The 21,532-nt window shown below is 37.6% G+C and overlaps 1 long non-coding RNA gene across 2 annotated transcripts in view; it reads right to left on the bottom strand.

Moving 5' to 3' along the window:
- LOC135201019 (uncharacterized) overlaps positions 1-16,235 on the bottom strand; it is an 18,405-nt gene extending 2,170 nt beyond the window's left edge. The window contains exons 1-4 of one of the 2 annotated variants that reach the window (XR_010311438.1): positions 16,089-16,235; positions 12,576-12,663; positions 8,022-8,079; positions 1,268-1,601 (exon numbers count right to left, since the gene is read on the bottom strand). This is a non-coding gene — a long non-coding RNA (uncharacterized LOC135201019). Of the gene's footprint in view, positions 1-1,267; positions 1,629-8,021; positions 8,080-12,575; positions 12,664-16,088 lie in introns of both variants that reach the window. The other variant, XR_010311437.1, reaches the window with a different exon arrangement.
- Positions 16,236-21,532: the final 5,297 nt, after the last annotated feature.

Genomic DNA, 21,532 nt, shown 5'->3' with positions numbered 1-21,532 from the left:
TATCTTTATACCCAGCTGTTCAGTGTCTAACGTTACCCTTCTCCAACTTCGCCTTTCATTATCCTTCAAGAACAAATCCCTCCTACGAGTCTTACGAGAGCTTCGAAGTGAGGGCTCAACACACCTAACTTCAGGTTATGTCACAATGAGGTTTTCTCACTGGCCTCTTTGGTGATCTTCTACCTAGCTGCTTATTCTACACTAAAACAAATTGGCAGTTATGCATTGTCCATATTGTTTTTTGGCAAAAGTTTTGGCAAGTGGTGATATGATATGATATAAAGTTCCAGAAAATTTGAAGTGACAATGGCTTAGAATTGGTATTAATACTAGATCTTTCTTGACTGAGGAACTGTTAGCCTTCATGCTAGTGCTATTTAGTTATCAAAGAAAATGGGACATATACTACTTCTGCAGTCACTGTTAGACGACTTTGGACATGGATCCTATAACTGAATATTGGCTAAATGCATAAGGTCATGGAATTCATAAATACGAATGCTGCCTAAAAAGAATGTGATAATTGGGACTTGGGACTCATAATTGTAAATATTGGCTGGAGAACCTAGCGTATGGAGTTCTGACTTTCAAGTATTGGCTGAAGAAAGTTTTGATGAAATCCTTGATTCAACATAATTGTGGGAATTTTGCACCTTGGAATAAATGGAACTAAACATGTAGTACAAGTTCTGCAAACAAAGCATGATTAACTAAGTTCAAGTTCTGCAAACAAAGTTGATTAACTAAGTTCAAGTTCTGCAAACAAAGCTTGATTAACTAAGTTCAATTGCTCAAACAAGCTTGATTAACTAATTCAAGTTTTGCAAAACAAAGCTTGATTAACTAAGTAAAGTTCTGCAAACAAAGCTTGATTAACTATTCAAGTTCGCAAACAAAGCATGATTAAACTAAGTTCAGTTCTGCAAAAACAAAGCATGATTAACTAAGTTCAAGTTCTGCAAACAAAGCTTGATTAACTAAGTTCAAGTTCTGCAAACAAAGCATGATTAACTAAGTTCAAGTTCTGCAAACAAAGCTTGATATTAAACTAAGTTCAAGTTTCTGCAAACAAAGCATGAATTAACTAAGTTCAAGTTCTTCTGCAAACAAAGCTGCTTGAATTAAACTAAGTTCAAGTTCTGTTCAAACAAAGCTTTGATTAACTAAGTTCAAGTTCTGCAAATAAAGCATGATGAAGTAGGAGTTGAGAATTGTTGAACCATAAAACGTAATGAATATGGACAGCCTAGTACTACAGTTGTCTTACCTGTTGTACTACTAACAAAGGGTGTCGTTGTGGTGCCGGTGGGAGCCGTGCCTGTCCCGGTGGGGGCCGTGGATGGCTCGGTGGGACCCAGGGGGTGGCTCGGTGGGACCCGTGGGTGGCTCGGTGGGACCCGTGGGTGGCTCGGTGGGACCCGTGGGTGGCTCGGTGGGACCCTTGGGTGGCTCGGTGGGACCCGTGGGTGGCTCGGTGGGACCCGTGGGTGGCTCGGTGGGACCCGTGGGTGGCTCGGTGGGACCCGTGGGTGGCTCGGTGGAGGCCGTGGATGTCACAGAAGAAGATGCTGTGGATGCCTCGGAAGTAGATGTTGTTGGGTCTATTGAGGTTGTTGTAGAAGTGTCGCCTGAAAAAAAAATATTGAAAATTTTAACAACATAATTGAACCGTGCAGGTGAGAGTAAAATCATTCCCTTTGTTGTTGCATAGTTTAGTTCAAAGAAACCCTCTATATCCTTATGATTTTATCATTTAATGCCAAATTTATCTTTTTTTATCAAGCATTATTTACTTTGCTAGTTTACTATTACGAAATTTCATTTCTCTTTTACACTGCCATCAAAATGTTATGCGACCATTTCGCCTCTTTTCTAGTGGTGTCAGTTATGATTTTAACTCCGTTGTTGATTGTGACGTCATAGACTATGAGACCTGGATCCCTTGATTGAGATCATTACGAAGATAGGTGTCTTAAAGTTCGTTTTCCATGGAATTACCCAGGAACTCGTTGATTTTTCTCATTTCCTTTATTATAGACTTCTTTATGTGCCATATGTTCTCTTTAGCGTTAACAGAATCCTTAACTTAAATATTGGCTTTATTTACTCTATTCTACAGTTCGTTTCTGCATCATGAGCATTATAAATTTCTACTAGCCAGTAAAATAACTGCTGAATCATTCGAAATTCTAGGCAATTAATACTTTCATTCAACGTATGTAGTGTGTATCTTATTTCCATTATACACATTTCTCATTCAGCATTAGTATTGACCACATGATATACATACATGCAGACTATCAGCATTTGTGTACCAATGTTAAATCCGAACATTTACAATAGATTTTCATGCAAAGCATTGGAATTTTAAAGATTAAATGCTGCAGTCATGCAGTTATGGTGGCAATGTTTATGCAGCCATACCTTTTCAGTACATACATTCAAATTTTATGTTCTCGGTGTTTATGGAAAAACGTACAATGCTACCATATACATTAAAGATATTCATCTGGAACTGTAAAAAATGGAAGCTTATCTTAAATCATCTCTCTTGAATTATGGATCTTAAGACTTTTAAGATACATTATTATTATTGTTGTTATTAGTTGTAATATGCAATTTGTCGGATACGCATTGGGAAAAGAAGAAGTAATAAAATGGAAATGAGAGGGAGAAGCTTAATCTAGGACATTGTTCTGAAGGAGGAGAAGGTCATGCATTTTTGGAGGGAAACTCTCACGGCCGGGATGACAAGGGGTGTTGATGAGGGGGAAGCAGTCTTACGCAGTGGAGGAGAAGAGAGTAATAATTGGTGGTACGTGGGCTGATGGGATCTGTGTTTTGTTGCTGTGAAATTAAGCGTCAACACAGGTCTTGGTTGCATGAGGCTGTTTGTTTTTTGACGTATTTTTAATACAGGCAGCAATGTCCCTGTCCAACCTAGTTCAGTTAGAAACAAGAAGACTAACGAGGTGAAAAAAAGATAAAAGGAGCAACCAGCATGTGTCAGTCTCAAGATATTATATATATATATATATATATACATATATATATATATATATATATATATATATATATATATATATATATATATATATATATATATATATATATATATATATATATATATATATATATATATATATGCATTTTTATCACATCACCGTGATTCATATACATGCATTAAGCTACAAATGTCCTTTAATATTCAATTCACTCTGCCACGGAATTAATATATTTTCATATATATGTTAAACTAAGGAGGAATATTTTTATTTGATAATAATTTCCTCTTCTCGTGGATTCGAACTAGTGGACAGAGGAGAAATCAGGACTTACTGAAGTTACCGACTCGGTCAACAAGTGATGTATAAGTTGATAACGATTCCGACCTTAGAAACCCAGCCATTGTATCGTGTGGTGATGCTGTAAGTGCCCTCCAATGGTGTCTTTGAATCATTAAGTGTCCCGTAGTTTTGCTATATTGCAGTGACACAACATTCATCTTGTGTAACCCATTGTGCTACACCCCTGTGATTAATCAGTAACGTAACTCCCGCAAAATGGATCGTGTTTAGTCTTCAAAGGATTTTCCAATCCCCTCCACGTGTTTGTATCCAGTGTAATGATGCCCTCATAACATCTGTTTACAGATGCTCTACCCTGTGCTTTGTTGTGGGAAGTGGATTCTTGTGAACGCGTGATCCAGGGATTCATCACATCTCTACTGTTTTATTTTTACTGGAACAGAATATTCCGGTCCTTCACTCCAGTCTACAGGAGCGAGCCGATCTCGCTGCCTTTAGTTCCCTTAGAGTAATGAAATATATGTAAGCATGTTAATACTCTGAGTTTACCCAACTTCCTTCACTCTGAAACCGGCCCTAAGCCGTTATCTTTCATTTCTCCATTTGTGTTATGGTTTCATAATTCATTCTTGGCCTTAAATTATCGCAACTAAGATTCGTTGCTCTTGAAAGGAAACACTAACATAGCTATATATATATAATATATATATATATATATATATATATATATATATATATATATATATGTGTGTGTGTATATATATATATATATATATATATATATATATATATATTATATATATATATATATATATATATATATTATATATATATATAGGGAGAGAGAGAGAGAGAGAGAGAGAGAGAGAGAGAGAGAGAGAGAGAGAGCTGTGAAAAAAACGGTTGTTAAATTTTTTTTTTTTTAAAGAAAAAACTGTTTTCATGTTTTTTCATTTTTTTGGTTCTTTCCTTGCATCCAATTACTTCAATTTTGAAGATTTTATTTATAGTTACTATAGATTTATGAAGGTATTGAAGACTCCCACCTTCCTTCTAGATTATAGGAATTCAAGGAATCATTGAAATACGGATAATCTTTTGCTACCTGTTTGATACTGAACACGTGTTGTACCATACATACTTTTAAGGAACTGTTGCCAATCGTACAGTTTTCATAAATCTCTCTTCCTGTTCAAATGCATTGACATGGAAATACCTGACTCCAGTACCTCTAAGAGCAGAGCCCAGAGTGTTTATTCCGGGTTAGGCATAAAAAAATGAACCATAAAAACTTAATTTCTTTTTTAATCAGCGTGAAAAACATCTTTGAAACTCTTCCGAAACCTTCCTTGGAGTCTCCTGAACCCAGAATGAGAAAAGCCAGCAATGTCAAGGCTGGCTTTATGTCCACCAGCAGCTTCCAAAGGAGGGGTTCAAATTCACTTTTATTCAGAGCAAGGAACATTTGCCTGAAACTTTCATAAAACCTTCCTTGGGATACCATGAACTCAGAATAACCAGTGCCAGCAAATTTAAGTGCCTTTCCACCCGCCAGCAACTTCCAAATCCATCAGAGATTCGGTACCACACTTTTCAGAGTTAGAAACAAGGCTGAAATTATGGTAAAAATGTTCCTCACAATTATTTCACCATACAGTTGCATTCAAAATGTAACACGTCATAATAGCTCATTGTAATTTTATTAAAATAAGTATACTCTGTTTCTACTGAGGGAAAAATTTTCATTTAATTGTATGGCAAAACATGTACAATGCTGTCCGATCCTGTCAAAATATAACTAACTGTTAGGAATATGAGAGATACAAGAAAAAAAATTCTTTCTTCTGCTTGTTACTCATCAGTATCATAGGCTCAAATTCACTTTTATTCAGAGTTAAGAACGCAAGGCTGAAACATTTCTAAAAACCCTTTGTGAGGCCACATTAACTCATTCCAATTTCTCATCATTATTTCACTATACTTGTGTATTAAAAATGTAACACATTATTATAGCTACTGGAATTATATCTTCACATAATTAAGCACGCTTCTCTATTTAAAGAAATGTCCATTTACACGGCCAAACATTATTTGCTGTGATTCTGTTAATATGTAACTGCACTGAAAATCTCACGGACATTGAAAAAAAAAAACTTTTTTATATGTTACTCATCATCACTCCAGGTGTCCTCCGACAGCTCCTCATCTTCACTCCCAAAGCTATCAGAGTGAGCTGATAAATCTGACTCACTGTTTAGTGTGGAGAGGCATTCTTCAGGAACGGAACTGCCAGGAAACCATTTGGGTTGAACGAGCATTCCATTGAGGGGTCAGAGATGTATATTTCTGGTGATAGAAGTTCACTCTCGACGTGGTTCGGACGTCACGTAAAGCCGTTGGTCCCGCTGTTGAATAACCACTGGTTCCATGCAACGTAAAAACACTATGCAAACAAACAAACAAAAACATTTGGGTTGAAATCCACTGGTGGTTGCCAACCAGCCAAGATCACAAGGATTCCAGCCACAAGTTTGGCATCATAGTTTGCACGCTTGATGTGCAGTGAAGCTGTCTTTTGACAAGAAGGGCGGAAGGGAAGCCCAGTGACGTCTTTTCACATTTTTGAGAGATGTTGCTTTCCCTCTACTGTCGCTTACCTTCAGGAAAACTTTATAGTGCCAGTATTCATTGATGTTATTGCTTGAGTACTCATACATATTGCAGATGAACTCTATGATTCCTTGTGTCCAGCTCGTTTGATGCTAGGGTCCGAAGAGATCTGATGGCACCCAAGCCCTCCTCTAACATCCTGAAGGGCTTGATCTTCCCTATCCAGAAGGAAGCAGAGGTAAAATCACGGCCGGTTAAGGCGCGAAAATCAAAAAGGGCATCCGTCAGACCATCATGGTTTTTGCTCTTCACCCATCTGAGACACCTCAAGGAACCTACGATGGTTAGCAATTGTATAACGGAATAATTATGAGAAATTAAACTGAGTTCATAAGGAATATTTTTTACCACAATTTCAACCTTGATTTCTTAACTCTGAAAAAAATGAAATTGAACTTCTGATGGATTTAGGAGTTGCTGGCGGGTGGAAAGCCAGAGATAAAACTGCTGGCTGTGGTCATTCTAAGTTCATGGGGTCCCAAGGAAGGTTTTATTTAAGTTTCGGGCATGTGTTCCTTACTCTGAATAAACGTGAATTTGAATCCCTCGCCCCTCCTTTGGAAGGTCCTGTGTCCAGGAGACTCCAAGGAAGGTTTCGGAATAGTTTCAAGCATATGTTTTTCACTCTAATTTTTTTTTATTCAGTTTTTAAGATTCACCCTTTATACCTAAGCCAGAGTTCTATTCTGACAGCAATACATATTGGGGGTAGGCGCTGCTTATCTAGAGGGTCAAACTTTTTCTGTTCAAAACTCAGAATAAACACTGGGCTGCCAGTCTACTCATGGTTTCAAGATATGGTTGAAAAATAACAGTAAAACTTGTTTGATAATTGAAAATTTCAGTGTTAAAATGTTATTGAAATTCAAATTAAATAAATGTAGTTATGTTCTCAAAACACTCATAATCTTAAGTGGGTGACGGTTGAGATACCATTTGTTGTCCGTACTTTCCCTAGTTTTTATTTTTCATATTAGATTTTTCTTTCCAGTGTTAAATTGCCTTGTTACCCAAGGCCCTAGGCATAATATGAGCAAAGTTATCCATTTTTCGTAGCTTAGGAAGCAATATATATATAATATATATTATATATATATATATATATATATATATATATATATAGATATATATATATGTGTGTGTTGTGTGTGTGTGTGTGTGTGTATTCATCTAGTAGGGTGAGTCTTCAGTGGACAGAAAAGCAGTCGCGGTCATTGCTCTACCTAGCGCAAACGGTACATTATATTATATGTAGTTTTTTTTATGGTAAAAGATCCGTATGAATGTGCATTTCTGGATCCTTTACACATAATCTCCGTTGAGAGGTCGTACCGTCGGTGCTCCTCATGTAGTGTTACAGTTCTGCTTTAGTGCAGCCTCACACAGCCTCCATTTCGGGAATGATATACCATCTTGAGCCAAACTCCGCAGTAAGTAGCCAATATCTTTCTCTATTTAAGCGAAATTGGAATCAATCACATTTGTTGAGGTAGCGTCGTATGCGCACGAATACATGCGCTACTCAGTATAAGGTTTGTCGGTCGGTGACTTCCAAAAGATGCAGTGTTGGACAAATGAGAACTTTATTTTCTAGTCGCGCTACATTATGATTTCATCTTGCATTTATGAACTGTGCGGAATATAGCATGACAAATATTTATGCAACATGAAGCTACCATGAATAAGGTGCATTCAGGAATTATAAAATGACAAAATAATGCGATATGCAATTATAATGCATTGCCAGATTACAAATGTTTAAGCACATAATGCATTTATAATGGATTAAAATGCAAAAAACGAAACAAGTAAATCCCAAGCCACTGGACAAAGAAAGGTAAAGTTAGAAAAAAACGAAAAAAACTGGAAGAGTACAGTGCATTTATCAACGATGAAAGTAGACTTCCCTTTAAATCTCTTTCCAACCAATGCATGTTGTCAAATTCAACTTAAAAACGGAAAATGTATTTATAGTCAATTTTGAAACGAAAATGTTTCCACACAACCATAAACAATAAACTTTTTTTTTTCTTGGTCTCTTACCTGCATTAGCATCATCGATAACCGAAAGTCCTCGGAAGACAGCTCCCAGAGGGGGAACCTGACGAAGATAATAATAAACATTAGATAATGTGGTATTAAAGGCAGCTTCACATAAAGACAATTTTCGGTATGTTGTAGTGTTATTCCGGTATTTAGTACTATGATCACCAAAACAGGTCTCCTCTCATCCGGGTTCCGTAGGGGGTAGTGCCGTCAGTGCACCTCGTGCAGTGCACTGTAGGCATTTCTGAAGTTTCTTTGCTGCAACCTCTTTCGTTTCTTTTACTGTACCTCCGCTCACATTCTCTTTCTTTCATCTTACTCTCCACCCTTTCCTAACAATTGATTCATAGTGCAACTGCCAGGTTTTACTCCTGTTACACCTTTCAAACCTTTTACCGTCAATTTCCGTTTCAGTTCTGAATGACCTCATAGGTCCCAGTACTTGGCCTTTGGCCTAAATTCTATATTCATTCAGTCATCCAATCTTCTGATCCGGCTCGTGTGGAACCGCCCAAGTGATCATAACGAATTCAATGTTGCACCAGCGAGGGGAAATGAATAGGTATTTGGTGCAACTTCTGACGACAAGTTGCGCTCGGCAATGGCAAAGAGGCACTTTTGTGGGTCAGACACTAGGAAAACGGATAGATACCGAGGTTTTAAGCGTTCTGGTCTTTGTTGGGTTAATTTTCCCAGATGAAATTTACAGGAAGAGAAATCTAGTTATATATATATATATATATATATATATATATATATATATATATATATATATATATGTATATCTATATATATAAATATATATAATTCTATATATTATATATATATATGATATATAGAGATTATATAAATATATATCATATATATATATATATATAATATATAAAGGGGGAATGTACAGACTCATCATTTTTAACTTCCCATGGAGACAGAGAGTCCGAGCGACAGCTTAAGAATGCTGATAACTCTTTTTGGGGATGTTGTGACATTAAGATCCTTACTAAGCAGGTCAACAATCGTCCTGTAGTTATGGGCGTTCGAGAAGGTGACTTTGAAACCAGTATAGAGTGGTTTCATGGCGTGGACGAAGGGTGTGAATTCATGTGTACGAGCTATGTCCTTTCATAATGCCATAGAGAGACTTACAGAGAGGTCTGTGCGAGAAAGGCAGAGCCACAATGGCATATGCCCAAGAGTTTCCTTTTAAGAGTGCTTGGAGATTCTAGGCTGGAGATGGGTAAGAATTACTGTGCTTTAGCCAAAGATGTGTCTTAACTGTATTTTTGATATTTTGTAAAAATGTTCTATTTCATTTAATCTTTTGACTTTGTCTTTACAATTGTGTATGCTCACTAGTGTGTTCTCCTGTTCTTTTAACAGGCAGATCTAGTGAGGGGGACTGTGTCCTCATGGAGGGAACTAAGTGTTTGGAGAAGAGATAATTGGTGATGACTAATTTACTGATTAGAGTATTATTTACCTGGGGGTTATCTGTGTGATCTGAACTTTGAGTTATCATTCCATTTAATTATCCTGTAAGAATCTGAGTTATTCAATTAGTACTTTACTTTGAATAAACGTATATTTTTGTAATGCACGACTCTGATTTGATGACTTAATGAATTGGAGTGGAGGTTATCGAGAGAGAGAGAGAGAGAGGGCGGGGGGCAATTGCCTATATATACATATAATATATATAGATATATATATAATATATATATATATATATATATATATATATATATACAAAATAAAGGGGCCACCGCCTCCCATTATCCACTTTGTTAGCGAAAACCAGAAGCGGAAGGCAAACTGGGTTTTTGGTATCACTTTCTCCACCCCTCTCTCTCTTATCTCTCTCTCTCTCTCTCTCTCTCTCAGACATAGGCAATAATAGGCACCCACACCCTTTCTCTCTCTCTCTCTCTCTCTCTCTCTCTCTCTCTCTCTCGATAACCTCCACTCCAATTCATTAGGTCATCAAATCAGAGTCGTGCATTACAAAAATATACGTTTATTCAAAGTAAAGTACTAATTGAATAACTCAGATTCTTACAGGATAATTAAATGGAATGATAACTCAAAGTTCAGATCACACAGATAACCCCCAGGTAAATAATACTCTAATCAGTAAATTAGTCATCACCAATTATCTCTTCTCCAAACACTTAGTTCCCTCCACTAGGACACAGTCCCCCTCACTAGATCTGCATATATATATATATATATATATATATATATATATATATATATATATATATATATATATATATATATATATATATATATATATATTAATATATATATATATATATATGTATATATATATATATATATATATATATATATATATATATATATATATGTATGCCGTCAGTCTCCCCAATTATGAAGACAGGATTATCTCTCCTGTCATAATAAAATAAGAATGCGTAAGTCTCGCGTCATAATCCTTGAATACATGAAAGTCGACAGTCCTTCTAATACGTACAGTAGGTATCTCTGTTCACAGAATACTCGAGTATCGTTGCTGTCATAGAATAGTTGTCACCACTTGATATAAAAGGGAATCGCATCGTCCTTGATATGTGAGGATCAGTATTGTAGTAACATTTAAGATTCAGGCCTCTCAACGTATAAAGGATATACTGCTGTCTGAACATACGAATCACAGCCATCATTATACACAAGAAACCTCAGGTGGTGCACTGTAGACATTGTTAAAGGTTCTTTACAGCGCTCCTCTTGCCACTGGCTGCACCCTCTTTCATTCCTTTTACTGTACCTCCCCTCGTTTTCTCTTTCTTCCATTTTCCTTTCCACCCTTTCCTAACGATTGTTTCAACATTAGTCTCAGTGTTGAATGACCTCATAGGTCCCAGTGCTTGGCCCTAAATTTTAAATTCCAATCCATAATGCGTCTATATAAGAATCCCTTTTGCCATAAGAAATTGCACCCTCCCTCCAAAATGCCAAAGAACTATATTCGTTATAAAACAATAAAACCACTGCTGTCGTAATACACGAGAACTCACGACGGGGTTAGTGTCGGCTGTGCTCCTCATGTTGTGCACTGTAGGCATTGTTATAGGTGTTTGCAACATCCCTTAGGACCTGTCTGCCATATCGTTTCAGCCTTTTACTTTAACCCTCTTCCCGGTCAGCGCAGAATAATCCTTTGGATTCCAGTGCTTGGCTTTAAGCCTAAATTCCATATTCCATTCCATTCCATTCCATTCCATTCCCCCTTCCCGGTTTCTTCCGTGCATTTTGTAGTTGAATATCTATAACTTTTATCCCGTTGTCCAACTACCCAGCAGCCTCGGTTTCATAAATCAATCAATCATAACACATGAGAAACGCCCCTGCCGTAGTACCTGAAGACCACTAATGCCATGACGCACACAAACTGCTGGGTCACGATACAAGCACTACTATACTCTGTTTTTTTCCATCCGTCCATTCGTCTGTGGTGTTTTCGCATGGTAACACTGCGTCCCGGGCTTTAAATAGTTACGCTATGTGTAAGTTTTAGGTAAATAAAAGGATATCTAGGTGTACATTTGCAACTGAAAAGTGTTTTAATAATTTACCGTATGCGAATTACACCGTTAATGTTCGAAATAGGATATTATTTCAAGCCCGGGACGCAGTGTTACCATGCGCAAACGCCACAGGCGGATGGACAGATGGAAAAAAACAGAGTATAAATCCCTAGGCGCCTCAGTGGCGTGGTAGGTTTGGTCCCAGCTGCCACCTCGGTGGCCGCGAGTTCAATTCTCCGGCATTCCATTGAGGGTTCAGAGATGTGTATTTCTGGTAATAAAAGTTCACTCTCGACGTGGTTCGGAAGTCACGGAAAGCCGTTGGTCCCGTTGCTGAATAACCGCTGGTTCCATGCAAGGTAAAACCACTATACAAATAAACAAACAAACAAACAAACTACTTAATCCCTGACGTGCCACCGCCTCACTGATCAGGGCCTTCATAACCATTTGAAGTAGGGTGTGACGTCATAAGACTTCGTCACAAGTTTTGTGACTTCATTTCTCTCCTCATTTTTCATGCATGTATTTGATGGCTGATCTGTCGACTTGATTGCTTCATCTGCACTTCTGTAAATCTCTCTCTCTCTCTCTCTCTCTCTCTCTCTCTCTCTCTCTCTCTCTCTCTCAACCTTTCTTGTGAACGTTTATGTAAGGCTTATTATAATAAAGAATCCACGTAAACCACGTACCTCACAAATCATAACTGAAAGCAGGAAGGAAAACTTGGAATGGGGGAGGAATGTTGAAGAGTGACTCAGGAATTATGAAAGAGTAAAAATGATACAATACGGCAATATTAAAAAACGATTGGTAAAGATCAATAAAAACAAGTTACGGAATAAAGAGTAAATGAAATATTGGTGGGTTATAATAATACAGGGCAAAGAAATACAACAATTAAATAGTAGGGAGGTTTGAAAAACTAAGAATTCTGAAGAGAAATCTAAAATTGAACCAAATACATGACCTCCTTGTAGGAAGTAGCTACATAGCGGGCTCCTACCTTTGGCTTGGGCGACACTGACATTGTTGCCAGAAGTACGAAGAAAATTGCTAATTGGAACTTCATCTCGATGCTGTGACAGTAGGATCTGCAGGAGAACAAAAGTTTTTTCGTTATTATTATTATTATTATATTATTATTATTATTATTATTATTATTATTATTATTATTATTATTATTATTATTATTATTATTAGTGCATTTCTGGAGATTACAACCCCGGTTACATCTATGGCATGTGAAGACTCACAAGCAAGAAACCACCTAAGACCTATTATTATTATTATTATTATTATTATTATTATTAACGGTATCATCATCATCACTACTTCGATTTAGTTGGCAATACTAAAACAGTCGGATGCATTTTATTGAAATTAAATTAGAGAACTTCACTCTGCGTAAAAAAAAGATAAAAAAACGAGCTGTTATTTAAAAAAAAAAAAAAAAAAAAGCTCTTGGTTGGAGACAGGTTTGAATTTATACGAACAAGGTTCTACGTAGGGACATAATGCTCACTGCGCGTTAGACCGATAACGGCTTGTCTTATCGGATGCAATGTTGCTGTTGCGGCCCGGGAATGAATATGTACACACGAACATAATCACGATTTTTAAGCCACAAATATCGTTTAGTATCCAATTTACCTTTGTCAAAATGATATGTGCTTCGTCCTTGGCAAGGTCCACGTTGGCCGAGTGCATTTCGCGCTCGGCTACCAATCCGGTGGTCCGAAGTTCGATTCTCGGCTCGGCCAACGCGGAACCAGAGAAATTTATTTCTGGTGTTAGAAATTCATTTCTCGATACAATGTGGTTCGGATCCTATCATTAAGCTGTAGGTCCCGTTGCTAGGTAACCAATTGGTTCCTAGTCACGTAAAAATATCTATCCCTTCGGGCCAGCCCTAGGAGAGCTGTTAATCAGCTCAGTGGTTTGGTAAAACTAAGATATACTTAACTTAACTTCGTCCTTGGCAGGATTCGAATTCATGCCTGCTTTAGAGACAACAGTGGACAGTGACTTGAGAGATACAAGTTGTTTTCGACCTTGCTGTGCATGCCTTTTATCATTCATCTTTGGGGAAAATTATTCATCATTTATAATTCCCCTTGGGAATAAGTTATTCCTATGGTAAAGTTATCTGGATATTAAGTTAAGCGATATATATGTGTATATTATATATTGTATGTACTTACATGCATACACACACACCACACACACACACACACACATATATATATATATATATATATATATATATATATATATATATATAGAGAGAGAGAGAGAGAGAGAATCTATAACATAATGCGTACAGCCATTAACCCAATATGTTGTACATCCTCTGCTAACTAATAGGCACATACATTCGATATATATATATATATATATATATATATATATATATATATATACATATATATATATATTTATATATATATATATATATATATATATATATATATATATATATCGAATGCGTGTGCGTTTTAGTTTGCAGAGAATGGGCGACATTATTGGCTTAATGGCTGTATGCCTTATGTTAATTATGTTATAGATCTCTCTCTCTCTCTCTTCTCTCTCTCTCTCTCTCTCTCTCTCTCTCTTATCAGGCTGGCAATATTTTATTTTACAAAGGAATCAGCTTTGTGTTTAAGAGCATACTAGGAACTTGGCTGGTCCATCGCCCACCTTTGGGAGTTCGAGTCTTCCGAAGTGGACACCGTGGACGAGAGGCGCAGCGCTCGACTTGTATAGTTTTAAGTTAATTTAGGAGACATCATTTGGCTCATGAACGCTGAAAGCCTTGTTCTTTTGGAGAGATATTCCTGCCGATCTGTTTAATCTATTTCCAACCATCTTGGGTAGACAGTAATGTTAGCAGCGTTCCCATATTAAAAGTACCATTAGAACATGTCAGGTTACATGCTGAGTACTGATAAATAAAAAAAAAAGTGAACCTCATATAACTTACAACGTATGAAGAACAATTGCTCCTTCAATTCAAGGTGATTGTGCGACGTTTTATTTAGTTTTTTTAAATCCCGAAATTGTGTTGAACTGCAGTTTTTGGTAAAATTAAAATTTTTCTTCGGTATTTTTAATTTTTTTAATGTATATGATTTCTAATTGTATGTGTGTTTAATTGTTGAAATTTATTCAAATCTGCCTGATCATTTCATTGGCAATTTTCAGTTGTAGTCGTATTTATTCAGTCACTTTTAAGTTCAAGTCTTTTAAGTTCTATGTCGGAAACTTTTGGAAGCCTTCTATTCCATTCTTTGGTTGTTTGATTTCATTTGTTTACGTCTTGTTTTTTGTTTTAAGAGTCTTCCAACGCAGGAAGTCTATTTGCGTATGGTTTGTGTGAATCTGCTTGAAACCAACGATGTTTGCACGAGTAATTGGAACGTCTAACATCCCCTTTCAAATTTTACTTGCGTAAGCACCTGTGTCTGAGCGGCTTTTTTGACTTGAGTCATAATAGGCTCCACATTTGTTGTCTCATGAAAGGTCGGGATCATACAACCAGATATCGATCTTTGGCCGTGCCAAAGGAGGCTCTGGGCCTTCCACAGTAGAGAGTTCCGTTTCTTTGTATTCACCACTACTCATTATGGACATAATCAAAACGTTTCTTGGATATATGGTCTGATAAATAAAACGTTAAACTGCAATACTTGTTTGCAAATCTTAGAAACTGCGTATCTGGAGAGCCTTTTCGTAGTTAGATTTAAATACTTAATTTTCGTTAACCGAAACTTCTTTGTTGCTCTTCCCAGGCCAACTTCATTTACGGACAGTTCAACTCTTTTCGCTATTTTCTTATTGTACGCCATTTATTTATCTTGTCCATGAATCTGCAAATTTAGTAGGATATCTTTTGCATTATACTTAAGTATTCTATAGCTCTTGACATTTTAATTCTTAAATTGACTCTCTTCTTCCCTCCATGGTTCAGGATTAGAGATGCTATGTGCTGAAGGATCCTCTTTGGAGTACGCCGTCACTTTAGCGGAAAAATTCCCCAACAGCTTGACGGACCTCTAACCCTGAATTTAGTGACGCCAATGCATGTTCAAAGGATCAGTCAGTCATTCAACTTGACAGCGCAGGTAAGGCCCAGATCACTACTTTTTCATTGAAACCCATGGCATCCCAGCCAGCCTTACCTACGTAAGTCCTTGCCTCCATCTGCTCCGAGGCCCATGACACTACAACGCGAGGTACTCTGCTTCATGCCTTCTTTTCATTTTCAGAGCTTGATGGGGAAGTTACAGATTCCATTAAAAAAAATGCCCTTATATCAGTGTCTCCGTTCAAGTTCACTATAAAAGTAACAGTGAAAAGTCTCCCTTCTACAAAGAACCGGTTTCAAAGATTGAAAACTTTGATAATAAAAATTGTTTCGTTTGTTTAGATATATTTGTTGTGAAACAAAAACTGCTTCATTGTGTTTTATGAGACCCCAGACAACCTTAAAGAAAGTAGAGATAATGAAAAAACTCACCAGATTTGCAGCGCTGTATTGGTTCGTGTCACGTATGAGAATACGAGTAACGTCTGACCGGGAAGGGCCGGCTCCTCTTATATAGACACGTCGTTTTTTACAGGGCGTTATAATCGTTATCTCTCCGATTAGCCAGTGAGTGAGCAAGCAAGATAAAAAGAGACGTGCATGTCGGCGATGGAGAACGAGGGATTTTTAAATCCCTTTTAATCGCCCTATGCTATCTAAATCATACACCTGAGATTGCCAGTTTGAAGCGCTCCGTCCTGAAGCCCTTCTGTCCATCGCTGCTCAACTCAACTCGTCGTCTGTTTCTCGGGGATTGGTCAAAGTCACCCTCGCTAATATAATGTTAGGTAATACGTAGTTGGGTCTGCGCTCCTCTACACCATTTATTTCATTTGTATATATCTCTCATACAACCTGTTTCTTGACTTGAACAGTGTCTAAATACCTGGCAGTTAGAGGGTCGTAGTGGGTCGCAGCTAGGGTGGCATAAGGATTGGGGAAAAATATCTTATAGCAAAATAGCTTTTACTAACTTTCTAAACATACATATATTATATATATATATATATATATATATGTGTGTGTGTGTGTGTGTGTGTGTGTGTGTGTGTGTGTGTGTGTTTGTGTGTTTTGGGGTCAAAAGGACCCGGTTTAACGAAGAGGAGAGAACTCCTGACTATGGTAACGTGACCTACCTTCGTTTGCTCCCATCGTCTTCCATCTCTTATAGACTAAAATCAATCATTAAATCTTAGGTGAATTCAAACTCTCGGGATACCAAAATAGTCTTTATTTGCGCAAAATAGCTTAGATGAAGAATAAATAAAATTGAATTAAAAATCCCCAAAAACAATTAAAACACCATTACTATTCTGCGTAATCATATTGGATAGAACTATCCCCACTTATCCTCACTGTCAAATAACTTCATGAGTCTCTATCAAATAAATGTCGATAAAGTCTAGCGAATTAATTTTTCGGTAGTGACAATCAAATCCATCCTGACAAAAGAAACCACAATTATCAGACACTGAAAAGGCCCAAGAAATGAAATGGATAAATGTCCTATAACTCTTTCTAAGTGTTCCTCGGCATTTCCCCTTTCTAGAAGCTGAAATCAATGTCACTGTTCAAAGTTTTCAAATTCTTTCATGTTACCTTCTTATGGACCTTCTAGCTGCCTTCCAGTTTTTGGGTCACCACTGACAGACTCTTGTCTAATGAATCGATAAGGTCCCAAACTGGGATTACATCTGATCTCTTTTGCCCTTAAGGACATATGCACTTACTCCTACTAATGGATGTACGAATGTACGCACGCTAATGACTTCTCTATTCCCGTGTACGTGCGTGCACACTAATGCCTTCGCTATCCTCATGTACGTACGTTTTCCATTTCACGTGAACCCACTTGACCTCTGACATCACAGTCACCTGATCTTTCCGCTATTCAAGTCATTTGCGCGCCAGAGGTCTCCCTGGTGTAATTGTAGTGTTTTGGCTTTTGTCTCATATCAGCAACCTGAAGAATTCAGTTTTGCACTTGTCTCAAACACTAAGGTTATCGACCTCATTTATTTTAATTTATTTCCTGCCATTGTAGTAATATATATATGTATATATGTATATATATATATATATATATATATATATACTATCTATATATATATATACAGTGGAACCTCGACATACGAAAGTCCCAACTTACGAAAAATTCAAGTTACGAAAGCAAATACGAAGATTTTTTTTGCCTCTGCATACAAAAATAATTCAGGTTACGAAAGGTTGTTGCTGTAAAGTCCCGAGAATTGCCCGGACCACCAAGAACAATTTTAAAACTCGCACGCCGCCAACTGAGTAGACTCGCCACCATCCTCCCGCTCTCCCATTGGTTCCTGATGCTAGTCACCACTGTAAGATCCTGCTCTCCTATTGGTCAGCATCTCTTTCATCTTGCATCTACGTAAAGGCGTTCTTCGGTCACTCCGTAGCAGCATCGTTATTGTAAGCACGCGGAATTCGTTCGTTCATATACGATTTAGTTTGCTAACGTAAATTTGTGTTAGTGATTTCGCTTTGTACTTTATCGTGTTGTATGAGAACTTAATTAGTAACTTAATTACGTACGTATAGTCATGGGTCCCAAGAAAGTTGCTGAAGTTCACGGAAAGAAGAGGATTCTTTCTATGGAGACAAAAATGGAGATTATCAAGAAGTATGAGGCTGGCATGCGGTTGAGTGTGATCGCTAAGGAATACGGCCGAAATCTGTCGACGATAGGCACCATTCTTAAGCAGAAGGAACCCATCAAAGCAGCTACACCTTCCAAGGGCGTGACTATTTTGTCCAACAAGAGGAGCCACGTGCATGATGAGATTGAGAGGCTGCTTCTTCTATGGATTGAGGACAAAGAAATCGCTGGCGATACGATAACCAAGGCGGCAATCTGCCAGAAGGCCAGCGCTATTTTCACTGATCTGATTGCCCAGGCCAAGGATGAGGGAGGAGAAGTGACATCGACGGCAACCCCAGACTTCAAGGCTTCTTGGGGGTGGTTTGATAAATTCCGTAAATGGACTGGCATCCATTCGGTGGTAAAGAAATTGAAATTTTGTAAAAAAAAAAATAAATAAATAAATAAAAAAAATGTTAAAATCAAAAAAAGATAAAAAAAAAAAGAAATTGAATTTTAAGTTTTTTGTAAAGTTAAGTGTTAACGTTTTCTGCCATTTGTTAATGTGTTTCGTAAAGTTTAGTGTTAATGTTTCCTGTCATTTTTTAATGGGTTTCGTAAAGTTAAGTGTTCATGTTTTCTGCCATTTGTCCTCCTCTGTCGCCACTTTTGGAGACTGCCTCACTCAAAAGGTAAGGTTCCACATTTTACTACATACATATGTACGTATGTTTGGCCAGGTGCCAGTGAATGTGTTGCTCAGTGGTCGTACTGCCTCGCTCTACTAGGCAATAACATGAACTATAAGTAACCATTTTGTCTGAGCTGACTCTTTGTTAGTAATATTGAGACCTCCATGCGTCTTTCTGTGCCTCATCAAACTTTGTTCAGTTATCATGTCTGGCAAGTTGAGATTGCTTTGTCTGTCTGTCCACATTTTTTTCTGCCTGCCCTCAGATTGTAAAAACGACCGCAGCTAGAGGGCTGCAAATTGGTATCTTGATCATCCACCCTCCAGTTATCAAACATACAAAATTGCAGCCATCTAGCCTCAACATTTTTTATCCTATTTAAGGTTAACGTTAGCCGTGGTAGAAAGTTTCATAGACCGCGCCCATACAGCATTATACCGAGACCACCGAAAGATTGATGCATTTTCGGTGGCCTTGATTAAACACTGTACAGAAAACTCGATTGCGCCGAAGAAACGCATTTTCTGCTTGTTTCGTTTACAGTCGCATTAAATAATGCCTAAGGATGAAAGGAAACTTGGAATAAAAAAACTGGGACTCTCCTTGGAATTAAGTCTGCGACTCGGCTACTTGGATCCACAGACACACACACACACACAGAGAACAATAAATATCTCTCTCCCCTCGGTGAGATAACAAGAGTAATGCTTGTATAAAACTGAAGAAATTAGTCAGATATGTACAGAGAGGATTCCATTGGACATGGAATAGTCTTACGGAGGCACTGAAATAAATGAAAGAAATATTCACGTTCCGTAAGGTTGATTGGGGTTGATTTTCTTTGGTATACCATGACATATATTGCAATCATTAAAAAATATTTGCTTGTTATACTAAATGTCCGAGTTTCGCCAAATTCACGTCAATTTTTACTGGCCTAATTTCAGACAATAAAACGTTTCTTATTTTTGTTCTCTTAAAATTTTCCGAAAGATGAGGCCATGAGACATGGATGGGTTCGTGCTTTCAGACGTGTAAACTTTGCTCCAACGAAATACTCACGTTTATGATCTAAGCACTTTAGAGAAGAAGACTTTGATCGGATGGCATTGAAAGTTCGTTTGCACAATGAAGTTATATCGAGTGTATTTGAAGCTTTTCCTGAACATTGCAGCCACCAAAACAACGCCAGGAAGCTGATGTTGTCATGTCTGAGTGCGGAGCACTGCTTATTGAAAAGAAGTTGAGTGTTTCAAGAAAGAAAGTTAAGCTATGGCAACAGATCAATCGTGGTCTTATGATAAAAAAAAAAAAAAAAAAAAAAAAAAAAAAAAAAAACAGTGATTTAAATAACGTTATATGTGAGCTCAAGCGGGAATCGTTAGAAAGTGATGAAAGTTTGGCTGTTCTAGAGAACTGCGCTACAGGCGATGCAGACCTTTTGAAAAAGCAAATTGCAAAACATAGTGAACATTCGCTGAAAAACGAATATTCGCCGGCACTGCCGAGAGTTGCGCTAACGCTGCGCTTTTGTTCTCCAAACGCGTATCGTGACGTAAGGAAGGTTTTCGCGACTTGTTTGCCACTGCCCAGAACGACTGCAAAATGGTATCAGCAGGTGGAGGGGAAACCAGTGTTTACTAAATATTCGTCTTCAGCTTTGAAAACGAAGGCCGAACCTGCAGTGGAAACGGGTAAAAGGGTTATATGCACTTTAATACTGGACGCAATAGCCATCAAACAGCAGGTAGTGGGATGGGAAAAAATATTATGGGTATGATAATGTGATAACTGAGCTCGACGATGGTAGACTTAGCGTTGCTAAATAAGCTCTGATGTTTATGGTTAATACTGCTAACGGTACATGGAAATTACCAGTAGGGTATATCCTGATTTCAGGGCTCGAGGCTCAAGAACGAGCTAATTTGCTTCGGCATTACCTGGGTATGTTGCATAGTGCCTGTGTAACTGTTGTATCAGTCACTTTCGTTGGGACAGCAAACAAAGTATCATTGATGAAAGAGTTTGGGTGTTATTTAGTTTACAATAATATGAGAGCTTCCCTCCCCCATTCAGCCACACAGGAACCCGTATGCACAGTTTTTTCATACTTCATCAGCTATAATTAGTGAGGAATGCATTTTGAGAAAGAAGAATTTCATGGACGGAGAGGGAAATCACATCCAAAGGGATTTCATAGAGAAACGGCGCAAATTGCCAGATAATGAGGGTTTACATTAAAGCAGTAAACTGAGATCACAACATATGGCGCGGATAAAAAAAGAAAAAAAAAATGAATGTCAAGCTTGCTGCTCAACTTCTTAGAGAGTCCGTTGCAAACTCCTTGCAATATTGCTTAGAAAACAATCTTGCTCATTTCAAAGGATGTGAGGGAACAATGAAATTCCTCAGGATATTCAGTAATTTATTTGATACCCTAATTCAAGATATCTTTGCAGTCGTAACTTTTAATGTCCAATGAAACCAAAAAATACTTGTTTGTTTAAATGATTTCTAGCGAAGGCTGAAGCTTATATCAGGCATTGAAAACATTCTGATGGAAGGCGGCT

The sequence above is a fragment of the Macrobrachium nipponense genome, chromosome 27, assembly GCF_015104395.2.
Source record: "Macrobrachium nipponense isolate FS-2020 chromosome 27, ASM1510439v2, whole genome shotgun sequence".
Taxonomy (NCBI): domain Eukaryota; kingdom Metazoa; phylum Arthropoda; class Malacostraca; order Decapoda; family Palaemonidae; genus Macrobrachium; species Macrobrachium nipponense.
This window is presented reverse-complemented; position numbering and strand designations above follow the sequence as displayed.